Here is a 13,836-nt window from a genome sequence, read left to right as displayed (position 1 = left end):
GAGCAACAAGCGAGAACACAGGCCTAAATGATTATGTTAGCACCCACTGGAACCCAACAGCCAGTCAGTGTGCAGGAACCTAATTTAACCTCACATATGATTCACCATCCTGCTATATAAGGATCCTCATCTACCACTGCTAACCATTCCTACAATGACTACAACCCCAATATGATCTTCCCTTCGCTGAAGAAGGCTCTGAAGGGCCGAATTTCCAGAATCCAAAGTCACACATGTACATCATACGGATGACACCACAACAACCAAGGATATTGTTGCCTATGGAAAGAGCATCACCAAGCTTCAGGGAGATGCAAAACGAGCCATCAGACAACAAGAAAGCATTGTAAAAATGTATTGTAATGCAAAACTTGCAATCACATTTAATAAAGTATGTCTCAGAAAATCTACTGCCTGTATACACCTTCAATAAATTGTTTGTCAAAGATGCATGACTGAAACTGATAGGAATAGGTCACTTGGCCATAATCATTTGCGTTTTGGAGTATTCATCATTCTTTTGAATGCCATTTACTTCCATGGAGATAAGTTACAACAAAAACATTCAAGAAAACAATCACGTGCCATACACATAAAGAAACTGACAAAGGAGAAGTTCTGGACATCCTACTAGGTCGACGAGAGCACGAGTCACTGGACCAACTGCAGAGGTTTCAAAGCACCTCTTCCTTAGCTATTCATTTTGTCTATTTCAGGTTATATTTTCAAATATTTTACTTATAAAATTTATTTTATATAGCTGTCAAAACATCAAAAACAGTGCATAATATGCCATATCGGTATCTCTAAAGAAATTAGAAGCCTCCTTAGGTGATGAGTACAGAAGCCATTGAGGAGATCTTTCCCGGAAAGTTTTTAGACTTCCACTCTGTCCTGACGCTCCTCACCTTAACCCTAGATAGGAAGACCTGTGCCACATGGATACACGGCCTGGGTGCGTTTAAGTTTTACAGTTAATGGTGCCCAGAATAATGGGTAATGGGCATCTTTTTCCTTTACACCAAGCTTCCTTTCTGGTCGTTCTATAGCCGCTGTTGTAGACGGCCATCTTTCTTCTCCTAGATCTATTAACAGTGGTGTTCCTCAGGGCTCTGTCCTATCACCAACTCTCTTCCTTTTATTCATCGATGACCTTCTAAGCTGTACATCTAACCCTATCCACTCATACGCTGATGACTCCACCCTTCACCTTTCCATTCGATTCCTGCAACGTCCATCTCAGCAGTTACTTCAACAAACAAGGGATGAGGCTATGGCACACCTAATGTCTGACTTGGCTCATATCTCTAACTGGGGTAAAAATAATCTTGTTGTTTTTAATGCATCAAAGACAGTTTTTGCACCTATCAACCCGACAACATCTTCCACAGGTATACCCACTAATGTTTGATAATATTCAGCTTAATCCTGCATCATCCTTGAACATGCTTGGGGTTTCATTTACTCGGGACTTGTCTTGGAAGGATCATATTACATCTCTTGTAAAATCTGCTTCCAAGAGATTGGGTGTGCTAAGCCGGTAGAGTAGAACTCTCATGTGTGGGGAGGCTCCCCACATACAGCTCTTCTCAACAGGGTGGAGTCAAAGGCTTTTCGCCTCATTAACTCTCCTCCTCTTACTGACTCCCTTCAACCTTTGTCTCTTTGCCGCACTGTTGCATCTTTATCTCTTTTCAATCGCTACTTCAATGGTCACTGCTCCTCTGAACTATCTGCATGCATTCCTCCACCCCTACGACGGACGCGTAGCAGCAAACTCTCATCTCTTTTCTGTCCAACTCTCTAATGCAAGAGTTAACCGTTACTCCCAGTCCTTCATTTATGCAACAGATCAACTCTGGAACTGTCTCCCTCTGTCTGTATTTCCTACTTCCTATGCTCTCCAGTTTTTCAAACGCAGTGTATCCAGGCATCTGGAAATGATTGGATCTTGAATTTGGCTCTCTCTTATATTTTGTTTTTCTCTTGGAAGGAATAGTTTTGCAGGCTCGTTGCCTTTGGTTCCTTCTTCCTCAAATAAAAAAAGAAAAAAAAAAAAAGTCCTGAGCCAGCCTATGCTGTTTCTGCCCGCAGGCTCAAGTTCCCGCCATTGTCGACTCTCTGGTGAGTACCTGTGTATCCAATTGGTACATGTCTTCCTGTAGCATATAATTTTTGTAAAAACAAAAAAAGAGAGAGAGAAGGGCCATTCTGATCAACATGGAAGATTTGAACGCACATTTTGAATGTTTTAGGCACAGTATGACCATGTACATGCATGTAACATGTCCCACTATATGCAGTATAAAATAGTAGGAATGGTTTTCTTTGGTTTTTAGTGTATTTGTGTAGGTAATGGAGGCAAAACGAGATAGGTAGCTGTCCCACACAGATCTGGCAGAATACTGAAGCTGGAGTATTTCAAGAAGACTGTTGACATCACATTAGAACCCCTGAGTGACACAAAAACCCTCGATTGTTATTGTGGGTGATGGGAAATTGACCTGGTGTAGCAGTGACCGCGTAATGAGATGGTTTTAGGGGTCAATGGTGGCCGGAATAATGGGTAATTGGGAATTGTTATATACAGGTGTGTAGTCATGGGTCCCAAACGAACAAGATACCTGTCAGACAAAGAACTGGCAGAGTAACTGAAGTCGGAGGAGTTCAACAGGACTGTTTACACCTCAGTGGAACCCCAGAATGACACAGAAACCTGTGATGTTAGGTAGTGTGGGTGATGTGACACTGATTGTGTGTACCAGTGACCCTAGTGGTGGTGTGACGGCCGTCATTACACCATACAAGGACTCACAACAGAGGCCTGACACATTGACTGAGTGCTTTGAGGGTAGCGGTGTATATATTTATTACCTGTTTCCATTAATGCCAGGCATCCAGTTTTCTGTGGAACTCAGGGTTGGCAGGCCAACTGTGTGATATTTAAGTATTAGATTTATATGTTTAGGTGTTTTTTTTTTTTTTTTTTTTTTTGCTGAATTCCATGTATGTGGATATCAGGAAGAGAATCAGTCAGTACTACTTTTTTCCTTCACTATTTTTTCAAGTAACTTATAAATGTATTTGTTTTAGCTCAGTGTTATTAATTCCTATCATGTGGTCTCCACAGGAGTTATATTTGTATTTCAGCTCCATCAGTTTTGCATAAAACATCTATGTATATATATTTTTAATTATTTTCCTTCAGTGTATCCAATTGGCACAGGTCTTCCTATCCCGAGGTCAGAATGGACGTCTTCCTATTTTGGGTTAACTCCCTTCCCCACCCCCCACCCCAACACACAGCAGTAACCCAATTCTCTGGCAAGCTTGCCGACCTAACTTTGGGCGAGGGGTATAACTGGTGAAATGGGGAGGAGCAGTCTGGGGAAGTAAAGCAGAGAGGAAAGAAGAATTGAGGAGAATGGGGGGAATAGGAATGGGAATGAATAATGGATGGGAGAGGAGGTGGAAGGAATATAGAGAAAAGAAAGTGGTATGGCAGAGGAAGGGGAGGATAATAAAGACTTTGTAGTTACTTGTAGAGAAGTATATTTTAGACTTGTGGTCGAGCGGCTTTTATATCTTGTAGTAGCTTCCCCACCAAATGTCATGTAGTGATAGGAGAGGTAAAGAATAGTATGGGACTATTTTTATTTGTCTTGGAAATATTAAACACGGAACGTATATAAGTCCCGGGTAGCTACCTCCCTGTCTCGCTATCTCTCTCTCTCTCTCTGTTCTAAGGCTAATCTCCGTCTCGACCTCTCTCTAGGGTCGCTTGTCTCCTTCTAAACTCTCTTTCCTAAAATCTGGTGTAGCAGGGGTGTGTCACGTGTGTTCCTCATGGTTACCAGATCTTTGTTCACGAGAGGACTGCTGACAGCTAACTGCATCATCTCCTTACTGGCCGCTGTCGTCAGCTTTCCTCAGTGTTAAGAGTGTGTAAGCATGTTTAGCACTGCTCGATTCTCGCAGACACAACACCTTCTCATCATCTGACTCCCTGCTTCTATCTGTCTCTCTATCTATCTACTTATATAATATGTAGTCTTTACCACACTGCTCGGTCGCGCGAAAATGGCGTACCATCGACATTTAATAGTCATAACATATTAATACATACTACATACACATTATAATGAACTTATAAGTTAATTAAGTGAAATACATAATATTGTAAAGTAACATAATTGTATCAATATTATATAAATATATTATTCATAGTAAATAGTGATTATTCAGTAATAATACATTTTAAATAAGTTGTATACATATTTGAAATAATGCATTAAAGTAAATTATTTAACTGTAATACGGTATGTACTTGGGTTATTATAGTGAAATGCATACATGTGTTGGCCTTATAATTGTAGTTACATTTTGTTAATGCAACTATTACATAAGTGTCTTGGCCTTATAATTGTAGTTAAAGTTACATAAAAGTTACATCTTGTTAATGCAACTGTTACATAATTGGCAAAGTGTAACATAATGCAATCGTTTGTCGTTACATAATTGTTACATATCGTTTGTAGGTACATAATTGTAGTTAGTGTAACATAATGCAATAGTTTGTCGTTACATAATTGTTACATATCGTTTGTAGGTACATAATTGTAGTTAGTGTAACATAATGCAATCGTTTGTCGTTACATAATTGTTACATATCGTTTGTAGTTACAAAATTGTAGTTAAAGTTACATAAAAGTTACATCTTGTTAATGCAACTGTTAATTAGCAAAGTGTAACATAATGCAATCGTTTGTCGTTACATAATTGTTACATATCGTTTGTAGTTACATAATTGTAATAATTGCAGTCCTAACATATGCTGCGGTCGATGATAGTGATGATGTGTCATGCCACTTGTTTGTGGAGACACAATTTGCTTTTTTGTTTGTAGTTTATGTGGTATTTTGGCATATGTAGTAACAGTTACACTTATTTTCATTTGTTTGTTATGTGATCTTACTTTATTTCTCTTTTTTCTTTCTTACTTTTCTTTCTTTCTTTCTTTTTTTTTTTTGTTTGTATGTATTGATTTTCTATAGTTTGTTTCTCTTTGCTTGTGTACGCTTTTTTCCATGTTGTTCATGGTTACATAATTGCTGACTAATTTTCTTGGGATACTTTTTTAAAGTTTAGTTTATATTGCATAGATACTACTGAAAATGATATTATATAGTCCCATATTTTGTTATTTTATATAAAAAATATATACATATATAAAGTATTAACTTATACACTGATTTGTTGTTCACCTGTACCTATCGTGGGTAATATGTGTGTCAGCACTGTGTGGAAATCATTGTCTTCACGATTGTGTCGAAGATGTTCACTCTTGCTAACGGCATTTGTGTTGGCCATTTTTTTTTTTTTTTCTCTAGTTTACCTTGTAACTTAATTTATATGTTTCCACTAGGTAGCTTTAATTAATAAATGTTTAATGCAGTTCTTTTAATTGCTCACTGAGTAACTGTGATTGTATATTTTCTTTATTACTTTGTAGATGTAATAATGTATAGCTGTATGTATGAAACACGTATTTTATGTAGGTATAAATGGTAACACTCGTTGACAGTAAATAAATGTTATAATAAATGAATGAATATATACAGTGTAGAATATTTATTGTTGGTGCAAGTATTTAATGATTGAATTATGAAGATAATTGAAGTAGGTATGTGTATTTAAGCTGTAACTATACAACACGTTTTATATGTTTGTGCAGAAGCTTATTGTCTATCACTGTGTATTGTATAAATGAAGTAACTATGTAACTCACTAATTTTTACCGTGGTGGGAAATGGTGTGAGTGGTGTTGCACGTGGTGATAGCGTTGTCCTTCGCGGGTTGATTGGCGTGCTGTCGTCTCAGCACATGGTGACGTCGGCTTCCCACACTGGTAACTGTGGTGAGTGAATGAGTAGCGATGAGTAACTTGAGTGAAGATGAGTGAGTAAGATGAGTTATGAGTCGTGTCTCACTCTTCGTTTGTTTGTTCCGTTTTTCTATGTCGATGTTTTCTCGGTCCTTTTCTCTAATGATTTACTCGTTGTAGAATGAAGACTGCCGCTTCTTGTAGGTGCGTGTAGAAGATTATACAGACGACGTAGAGTTGTTAATTGTAGTTGATTGTAGATGGTTGTAGTTCGCTGATTCGTCGTAGACTTGTAGACTATTTGCACTGTAGGCTGTATTTTGTAGGATTCAATGTAGAACTGAAGCTAATCTTGTAGTCTCGGTTGCTTTTGTAGAAATTTGCTTTTAATTCGGAGACGATGTCCTCAGATTTGCTGGTTTGTCGTTAAGCTACTTGCAAGGCGTCGAGTGATCTCTTGACCTCTGCATCAGCGTAATGATCTGGGAGACGGAGGGGGCTGGATGGAGAGAATACTGTCAGGAGCTGATGTTGTTGATTGTTTTCAATCTCGATATTTTGTAGGAATTTAATGTTGATTCGTAGACGAGGTTCGTATACGTTCGCTGCTACCAAATGTCATAAAGACTTTGTAGTTACTTGTAGAGAAGTATATTTTAGACTTGTGGTCGAGCGGCTTTTATATCTTGTAGTAGCTTCCCCACCAAATGTCTTGTAGTGACAGGAGAGGTAAAGAATAGTATGGGACTATTTTTATTTGTCTTGGAAATATTAAACACGGAACGTATATAAGTCCCGGGTAGCTACCTCCCTGTCTCGCTATCTCTCTCTCTCTCTCTGTCCTAAGGCTAATCTCCGTCTCGACCTCTCTCTAGGGTCGCTTGTCTCCTTCTAAACTCTCTTTCCTAAAATCTGGTGTAGCAGGGGTGTGTCACGTGTGTTCCTCATGGTTACCAGATCTTTGTTCACGATAGGACTGCTGACAGCTAACTGCATCATCTCCTTACTGGCCGCTGTCGTCAGCTTTCCTCAGTGTTAAGAGTGTGTAAGCATGTTTAGCACTGCTGGATTCTCGCAGACACAACACCTTCTCATCATCTGACTCCCTGCTTCTATCTGTCTCTCTATCTATCTACTTATATAATATGTAGTCTTTACCACAAAGCAGAGAGGAAAGAAGAATTGAGGAGAATGGGGGGAATAGGAATGGGAATGAATAATGGATGGGAGAGGAGGTGGAAGGAATATAGAGAAAAGAAAGTGGTATGGCAGAGGAAGGGGAGGATAATAAAGGAGAGGAAGGGAAAGAGGAAGAGGGAGGGAGATGGGAGAAGAATGAAAATGAGGAAGGATAAGGAATGAGGGAAAAACGTGAAAAGCAGATTCAAGAGGTTTGTTGCTCACTTTCATACACTCCTCTCCAGCCAATTCCATCACAGTTCACATTCTTCTATCCAATGTGTCAACCATATACATTCCTCTCGCCAAAATGTCGCCTGTACACTCTCCCCCCGCCAAGCTCTTGCCTGAATACTCTCCTCCAGCCAGAGTATCACTGGTATATTCTCCTCCAGCCAAAATATAATCAGTATACTCTCCTCCAGACAAAATATTACCCGTCTACTCTCCTCCAGCCAATATGTCACCCATATATGCTTCTTCATCCTACACATATGTCATCGTACGCACTCATCTAACAATACGTCACCAGTATATCTCCTCCAAGTCAATCTCACTTGCATGCACTTTCCTAGTTAGTCTATCTATCTATCTATTGCCAGACGCCTTAATCCCGTAGGGCTGGCCACAAACAAATCACCTCCATGTCGCCCTGTCCAATGCCATTTCACTGCCCTGCTCCCAGCTCACATCCCCCTCTCTCATTTACCTCTCCACTCCATCCCTTCATCTCATCCTTGGCCTCCCCTTCCCTCTCCCCTCCTCCACCTCACTCACATACATTCTCCTCATCAGTCTCTCACTCTCCATCCTCCCCACATGGCCAAACCACCACAGTGTATTTCTCCTAACGCTTCTGATCACATGCACATCCACACCACAACGCTCCTTCACTTTCTCATCTGTCAGTCTGTCTCTCCATGTGACTCCACATGCTCTTCTCAAATAACTCATTTCCACTGCTCTCACTCTTGACTTCTGTCCCTCCAGCAAGGTCCAAGCTTCACATCCATACTGTCATGTAACTTTTTCACTTCCATGCTCATATCCTCATCACTGCTTTCAAGGAACCAGCAACCTTTCTTCCATGCTGTACCCTTTCACGCACTTCACCCTCTAAACTTCCATGCTTACTAATCACACTACCCAAGTACTTAAACGCACTCACATTTTCCATTTCCCTCTCATCCAACGTCACTATACACTCACTGACTTCACCTCTCTCAAAGACCATGAATTTACTCTTGCCTACATTCACCTTTAGATTCCGTTTCTTACACACTCTCCCAAACTCATCCACCAAGCCTTGTAGATCCCCTTCGTCTTCACTTAACAACACAGTATCAGCTGCACACAACAGAACAGGAAGTTTCCAAACACTGCCCTCTCTCACTAGGGATGCTCCAACATCCACTGCCCTACCTTGTATTTCTTTTATAACCTCATCCATGTACAGACTGAACAACCATGGAGACATGTCACATCCTTGTTTCAATCCAACCTTCAAATAGGAGAATTCACTCAGTTCACTATCCACACGCACTGCAGCCTTAGCACCCTCATACATTCTCTTCACGGCATTCAAGAGCTTCCCATCTACTCCATATATTCTTAATACTTTCCACAATCCTTGTCTATCCACCCTGTCATATGCTTTCTCCAAATCCATGAAGGATGCATACAACTTCTTTCCCTTCTCGAGAAACATTTCCACTAAAGATCTGAGAATGAATATATGACCTACACAACCTCTTCCCTACCCAAAACCTCCCTCTTCTTCTCCAACTAATTCCTATGTTATTTCCCTGCTGTCAATGAGTATCCTACCATATACTTTTCCTATTACATTAAGAAGACAAATGCCCCTGTGTTTACCACATACTTCTTTTTCCCCTTTTCCTTTATACAGGGGAATAATTATACCTCACCTCCAATCCTCCGGGACTCTACCTTCCTTCCCGGCCAATCTGCACATCTTCCACATCTTTCACCCATGTTTCAGCATTTCACCACACACTCCATCAGTTCCTGGGCCTTTCCCCATTTTAACTTTCTTCATTGCTTCAACGACTTCCATCCTACTGATTTCTTCCTCTCTTCTCACATCCCTCCATCTCCCAGCCATTCCCCAGCCACTTACACTAGCATTACTTTCATGCTCTATGTTCAACAATTCTTTAAAGTGGTCTCTCCATCTGCTTACTTTTTCTTCCTTCTCGACTAGTAATCAACCATTTTTACCTTTCACTCCCCAGCTACCTCCTTTGCCACCCTGTCTAACTCTCTTTACCTCTTTCCAGAACATTTTCTTACATTTCTTCCACTCTACACTCAAATTCCTTCCAAATTCCTCAGCCACTCTCTTCTTACTCTCTCTTACTAATCTTTTCACCTCTTTCTTCCTCTCTACACGTAATTCTCTCTTCTGTTGCTCAACTTCTTCCACGCCCCTGTTTCTCATCCACTCACTATATGCTTTCTTCTTTTGTGCCACAGCCTCTCACCTCTTCTGTGAATATCATGCACACACTTGCACATCCCCCATCTGCTCCAATCCATATTTACCCAATCGCTCATCCACTCCCTTCTTATGTTCTGCCTTTTTTCCATCCTCTTGCAACCCTTCCACTCTCCTTGCATGAACTAATTCCTCCTGTCCTTCCCTTCTTCTATTTCTCCATTTCCTTTGGACCTTGATTCTGACCACCACCAAGTGGTGGTAAGAAAGTCCGGTCCCTCAACCTCTATATGCTCTTGCATCCATTACACACATTCTCATCCTTTCATCCACACTATCTATCTATCTATATACCTAGGCTGCTTCCCCCAAGGAAAGGGAGGTAGCCGAGACAGGACGACACACTCCCCATTTACTCATCCATTCAAACACATTCATTCGCATCTTAGCCCCAAAAGGGAGAATGGACAGATCTTCACCGCACCACACCGCACAAGGGTCAACTGCGCAATGCAATCAGTGACATCCGCAGCAGGGCCCAACAGCAGAACTGGTTTACCCCTGCCACATCATAACAGACCCATCCCCTTACCCGTACCTGACCTGACTAGCTGATCAGACCAAATGCGGGAGAATATCCCCTCAGGGCTGCATCATCACTTATTCATTCACAATTTCTCTCCATTTATTTGTCACACACAGCCACTCTTCCTTGCTCAGCAGACATCCCTCTCGCATCCAGCGCTCTCTTCACACTGTCCATCCATCCTATTCGTGGTCTTCCTCTCAGCCTTACACCTCTCACATCAGATCTAGTTATCTTTTTCACCAATCGCTCATTATCCATTCTCTCCATATGCCCAAACCATCGCAACACCCTCTGCTCAACTCTACCAGCCATCTCCCGAACAACTCCAGTTCTCCTTCGCACTTCATCATTTCACACCCGATCCATACGCATCACTCCACACATACTCCTCAGACACCTCACCTCCATTACATTCAAACTTTTCCTCTCTGCTACACCCATATTCCATGTTTCAGCCCCATATAACGCAGTCGGTACCACAACACCCTCATACAGCCTTCTCTTTACATCCATTCTAAGCGAACGACATTTAAACAATTTTTTCATTCCTCCCAGCACCTTTCCTACTTCATTTATTTTAAACTTCACTTCTGCATCTATTCTTCCATCCACAGCAACATGTGACCCTAGATATTTAAAACAATCTACCTCCTCAAGCAACTCACCATTCAAAACTATATTCATCCCCCTACCATCTATCAACCTCGTACACTTCATCACTTTACTCTTATTCTCATTTACTTTCAATTTCCTCCTTTCACACACCCTTCCAAACTCCTCTACCAACTGTCTCAATCTCTCCTCTGAATCAGTCACCAGTGCAGTATCATCTGCAAATAGCAGCTGCTTCAGATTCCACTCTCCACCATCAACATTCACCAGACTCAGACCTCCAACTAAAACTCTTGCATTCACCTCCCTTACAACACCATCCATGTAAATATTAAACAACCAAGGTGACATCACACATCCCTGTCGCAGTCCCACTCTCACGGGAAACCAATCACTCACAGCATTTCCCACTCTTACACACGCTCTACTATTTACATAAAAACTTTTCACCCCTTTTAGTAACCTACCATCAAGTCCATACAATCTTAAAACAGTCCACAAAGCCTCCCTATCAATTCTATCATATGCTTTCTCTAAATCCATAAATGCCCAAAACACATCCTTGCCTTTCGCTAAATTCTTTTCACACACTTGTCTCACAGCAAACACCTGATCAACGTATCCCCTCCCTCTCCTAAAGCCACACTGCTCATCACCAATCACTCCCTCTGTACCCTCTCTAACTCTCATAATTAACACTCTACCATACACCTTACCTACAACACTCAACAGACTTATACCCCTAAAGCTAGTACATTCATACTTATCACCCTTGCCTTTATACAACGGGACCACACAAGCACTTGCCCAGTCAATTGGCACCATACCTTTCTCAAAGCACACATTCAACAATCTTACTAACCAGTCAACAATAGTCACTCCACCACCCTTCAGGCATTCCACAGCACACCCATCCATACCTGCAGCTTTCCCTGTTTTCATCTCCTTTACTGCCTTCTCCACTTCCTCCTTCGTGATCAAAGAATCATTCAACTCTCCCAACACATTTATTCCTTGCACCCTTCCATCCGCCCCAATCTCAGCCACTCTTTCCTCCTCTACATTTAACAATCTTTCAAAATACTCTGCCCATCTCTTCCTTACTGCATCCATCTCAATTAACATCCTTCCATCCTCTGCTTTTACTCGTTCTTCCTTCCCAGACTCTCCCTTTCGCACCCTTTTCACCTCCTTCCAAAACATTTTCTTATTCTGTTGAAAATTCTCTGTCAGCCGCCTACCCCACCTCTAATCCGCTGCCACTTTAGCATCACGCACAGCCCTTCTCGCTCTATTCCTCTTCTCCTTATACCTTTCATATGACATCTCATCCTTCCTCTGCAGCCACACTTCATATGCACATCTCTTCTCAGCCACAGCCATACTTACTTCCTCGCACCACCATTCACTTCCTTTTCTTACACCACCACCCACACGTCTCACACCACACACCTCTTCTGCATGCCCCACCACAGCACTCTTAAACAACTGCCATTCCTCCTCCACGCTGCCATTTTCCCGATCTTTCACTGCGTTCCACTCGTGTTTCAATTTCTCCTGATACTCTATCTTTTTCTCTCTTTTATCCAACTCACTGACTTTCAAAACCTCCCTGCCACACCTAACCCTCCTAGCTCTCACCCATCTCTTACCTACTCTTAACTTTCCCTCCACCAGGTAGTGGTCAGACATACCTCCACCCTCCCCTCTCAGACCTCTCACATCCAACAATCTTCCTATTACCTTCCTAGACACAACCACATAGTCCATCAAAGCTCTATCAACAACCCTTCCACCCTCCTGTCTCACCCATGTATACTTATAAATATCTTTCTTCTCAAACAGAGTATTCCCAATCACCATCTCTCGCTCAACACACATCGCTATCATTCGTTCCCCATTTTCATTTCTTCCAGGCACACCATGCATACCAACTACGCCTTCAACTGCTACATTTCCCACTCTAGCATTCAAATCTCCCATCATTACCACATTCACATTCGCTCCAAAACTCTGCAGACACTCATCAACATCATTCCAGAAAGACTCCCTCTCTTCTTCATCCTTTTCACTACCAGGCCCATATGCACTCACAAACACCCACAACTCACGTTCAAATTTCGCTTTCACCCACATCAGTCTCGATGACACCTCCTTCCATTCAATCACACATTGCTGTACTTCCGGACTCACTAACAAGGCCACACCTTCTCTTGCCCTTCCTCTATCAACACCTGACAATCTTCCATTCACACTTCCAAACATAGACTCCCCCTTCCCTTTCATCTTCGTTTCACTCAAAGCTAACACATCCAACTTTCTTCTCACAAACATTCTCCCAATCTCCTCCCTTTTAGCCTCAATCGTACTACATCCACGCACATTCATAGACCCAATCTTCAGGGTACGGGGATAATTCCATCCCCCATCCCTTTCTCTGGCCTGTCTCTTTTTAGGAACTAAAAAACAGAGGAGGGGGTCCCTAGTCCCCTCACCCCGCCCCTTTTAGTCGCCTTTAACAACACGCAGGGAATACGGTGGCAGTATTCTTCCTAACACAACCTGGCCGCAGAGTAGTAGTACCACCCCATAGTGCGGCCAGGTTGTTTCCCCCCCGCCACAGGAGGGGAAACAACACACACATAATCATTGCCTTCCGTTCATTTAGTTCACCACCCACCCTTCTCATCACACGCCACGTATACCAATGGGTCATTTTGTGCCTGAAAAGGGTATTGGCTATCACCAACCCCCTTCCAGCACAAATGTCCACTAAAGCACTACCATTCTCATCCATCTCTGCAGGCACACTCCACTCACCAACTACTCCTTCCACCTTCACATTCCCTACTTTTCCATTCGTATCTCCAATCAAAAACACTCTCTTATTCCTTTCAAACTTTTCCATGCATGCTTCTACATTTGTCCAGAACTCTTCTCTCACTCTGCTTGTACGAGCTTGGGTTGGCATATACATGTACACAATCGCCCAGATCTGTAGTCCAACTTTCAATCTTACCCACACAATCCTTGAGCCAACCGATCCATACTCTCTTATACTCTCCTTCCATCTGTGGCTCACAACAATACAACAATACACACTCCTTCTCTTGC

This window comes from Coenobita brevimanus, chromosome 29, assembly GCF_032717465.1.
Source record: "Coenobita brevimanus isolate Jiangsu-jjx chromosome 29, ASM3271746v2, whole genome shotgun sequence".
In the NCBI taxonomy this organism is placed as follows: Eukaryota; Metazoa; Arthropoda; class Malacostraca; order Decapoda; family Coenobitidae; genus Coenobita; species Coenobita brevimanus.
This window is presented reverse-complemented; position numbering follows the sequence as displayed.